Raw genomic sequence first — 3,760 nt, 5'->3', positions numbered from 1 at the left:
CACTAGTTGTAATATTTTGACATTTGTAAAAGTGATTTTTTTTTTTTTTTACACAAACCCCATGAGCTCTGGCATAAATAGGTGAGTCAGGAAGAAAAATAATCTGAATTTCACATTATTTCTCTCAAGGTAACATTTGCTATATGTATTGAGAACTATATTTCTAGGCTTTTTTGAAAGTTCCCGATCATCTATTATAGATAAATAACTGCAAGAATCGTAAGCCAGGATTCTAGGTATATAGTCAATAGAATGTTTCCTAGTTTATTCTGCCTCTACATTTACTTGGCAAAGACAGCATGCAAAAATGCAATACTTATTTTAGGCACTTCTTTGTGATATAATGTGCAATTAAGAAATATATATTACCTGACCCAAGAACCTATATTTTGTGTGAAAAAAACAATCTCCTATTCTTAAACTGATTAGGGAGTATCACTTGTCAGGTATATGACATTGGAAAATGCTCATTTTATCTGTGAAATTGGGATGGCAATTGTACTTTTCTCATCGGCACATTGGACGCACTGAGTTAATTTTAAATATAATGATAATCTTTGTAGTTATAACTATTTTTTGATAGTATTTTAATATGAAATATGACTGTTTTCATAGCACTTTAACAACTATTTTCATAAATATTATAGATATAAAATCAGTATAGTCCCGATTGATAAATAAAATAACTCATTGAGACTTTATAAAGAAATTAAGATAGAGATACTCCTAAAATACTATTAAATGCCCAGACAACTGATAAATTGATACTTAAATAGCAAGGCCTTGAATTCATATCCCAGATTCCAAATCTAAATTCTTTCCATTACCAAATGAAAGTTCTCTAACATTTTTAGTGAGAAAAAGTGTTATGCCCCCCACATCACCAAGGAGTCCTATTTTTTCCTCAACAATTCTGGCAAGTGTTTGGTTTTTTAGAATCTCAGCAAATCTGAGAATCATTAGATGTATGAGTAGATACTTAAAAAAAATAATAAATGTTTAGATAAACTGAAAAAAAATCACAATAGTAAATCTGAGCTATAAACTTGCTAACCCACAAAATATAAAAAATGGACACCAGAGGACAGTACTGAAAACAAAACCATTGGTGGCAGCCGGAGTAGCTCAATTTGATGTATCAATCCCAATCAATTACAGATCTGTCTGGGTGTCCTGGAACAACATGTAAACAATATGCATAATGGATAGACTAGTCACAGAGAGAAAAATTGTTAAATTGCTACCTCCGACACTTAGAGTTATGGCAGCAAGGAGTCTCACATTTTTTCTAAGAATACGTATGATTTTTCCAACATAAACTGTGCTGAGAGTACCAGAGTTGCATGATTTTTTTCAGAGTTCTAAACTAAATATTCAAAGATGATCTCACAATTTTGTCAGAATAATATTACACAAAGGGATACACGTAGAAAGATGTTGTTTTACATTATTTGAATACTTAACATTGAATTGAGATTGTATAAATTTCATAATTCTTATTTCCTGAGCAAAAACTCAGAGAAACAAGTTTACTTATCACAGCTTGTTTCAAGAATCTGTTTTTGCTCTGTTCACCAATTTGAAATTACTATTTCAAAATATTTGCTAGAGCACATTCTTTTCTCTTCTCCACTTGGAACCTTAAAACACTTAAGCTCAGACCTCAGAGTAATATAATATGTCATTTCTTCTAACTTTGCTTTTCTGAAAGTGAGTTAGCTGTATTGCCCAGTGTTCAACTACAGAAACAGAACAGCATATAGGATACACACAGACATACACATGTATGCATGTGTATATGTACATAAGTATACATACACAAATATACGTATATGTAATATGTGTATTAGTTATAGGGATATGTATTTGTTATATGTATCATAAGCAATACATGTACTTTTTTTTTTTTTTAATAATTATGTGTTTATTTAAAGGAACTGGCTTATGTAACTGTGAGTTCTAGCTAAGAAAATCTAAACTCCATGGGGAAAGCAGTCAGGAAAGGAAGAGAAAGGTAGGTCACAAACAGGGTGGAACTTCACATGCACAGCTTGTTGTCCAAAGGTTAAATCTCTTAACAAAAAACCTTCAATTTCTTCTACTTTGATGGTAAGCCATCTTATCTTGTTTCTAAATTCACGAGGATTCTGATTTGTGTTGGGAGAAATTGTTTTGAAATATAGCTTAGGTTTTATTGAAAAGTTGAAGAATAGTGTTTTTCAACTTAGAATAGAATGACATTAAACAATGGTTTTACCATGATTTTTTTTGGTTTGGCAATACTTTGTAAAGATTAAAATGTAATAGAGATGAATGAGAAATATATACATTTATTGCAGGACTTTCCTGAAAGAAAATTGTACAACCTATACATCAAAACAAAATTTATTTAAAGATTGTAACAAATTATGCCTTTATTTGGTTCTTTGGAAATACAAAGCTAAGAGGAAATAGCTTACAATTTTCAAATAACTATCAAGGGTTCTTTATTTCAACAGCCAAAGGAATTAGGAATAAAATGGAGAATACCGGATAATGCAACATTAAATTTGTTTGTTTTGACCCAAATTATGAAACTTTCCAAAGGAGTTCAGATCATTTGACCAATATAGAGTCCCAAAATGCCCTTGATAAAGTGGGTAAACTACACAGGATGCAGCCTCTAAGTTAGACTCTGAACATGACTCATATATGTTAAAACCGGAGATCTTTTATGAGCGGAGGAATAGCTGAAAATTTATCAATTTCAAAAAATAGTATCGAGCAAAATTTTCAGAAATAATCCATGTATTTGTATCCTCCTGAGTTAAAATCAAAAGAAAATCACCTCAACATAATAAAGACCATATACAACAAACCTATTATCATACTTAATGGTGAAAAACTGAAAGCTTTTCCTCCAAGATCAGGAACAAGGATTCTTTATATAGAAAACCCTAAAAACTCCACCAAAAAACTATTAGAAATAATAAATATAGTAAAGTTGCAGGATACAAAATCAGTGAACAAAAATCCATTGTGTTCCTATACACTAACAATGAAATTTTATAAAAAGTGAAAAAAATATATTTTTTTAATTGCAACAAAAAGAATAAAATACCTAGGAATAAACTTAGCAAAGCGTGTGAAAGACCTACACACTGAATGCTATGAGACATTATTAAAAGAAATTAAGACACAAAAAAATGGTAAGATATTTTATGTTCATGGATTGGAAGTTAATTGCAACAAAAAGAATAAAATACCTAGGAATAAACTTAGCAAAGCGTGTGAAAGACCTACACACTGAATGCTATGAGACATTATTAAAAGAAATTAAGACACAAAAAAATGGTAAGATATTTTATGTTCATGGATTGGAAGAATCAATATAATTAAAATGACCTTATTACTTAAAGCAATATATAGATTTAATGCCATTCCCATCAAAACCCAATGGCATTTTTAAAGAAATAGAACAAAAAAATCATCAGATTTATATGAAATCACAAAAGACCCCAAATAGCCAAAGCAATCCTGAGAAAAAAAAGGCCAGAAGTATCACTCTGCCTAACTTCAAATTATACTTCAAAGCAACAATAATCAAAATGGCATGATATTGGCAGAAACACAAACACACAGACCATTGAAAGAGAATTGAGAGCCTAGAAGTAAACCATATATATGGGCAAATAATTTTCAACAAAGGAGCCAAAAATGTTCAATGGAGAAAGGAAAACCTCTTCAATAAGTAGTGCTGAGAAAACTGGAAAGCCCCAGG

Source organism: Pteropus vampyrus, unplaced genomic scaffold (genome assembly GCF_000151845.1).
Source record: "Pteropus vampyrus isolate Shadow unplaced genomic scaffold, Pvam_2.0 Scaffold6, whole genome shotgun sequence".
Classification (NCBI taxonomy): domain Eukaryota; kingdom Metazoa; phylum Chordata; class Mammalia; order Chiroptera; family Pteropodidae; genus Pteropus; species Pteropus vampyrus.
This window is presented reverse-complemented; position numbering follows the sequence as displayed.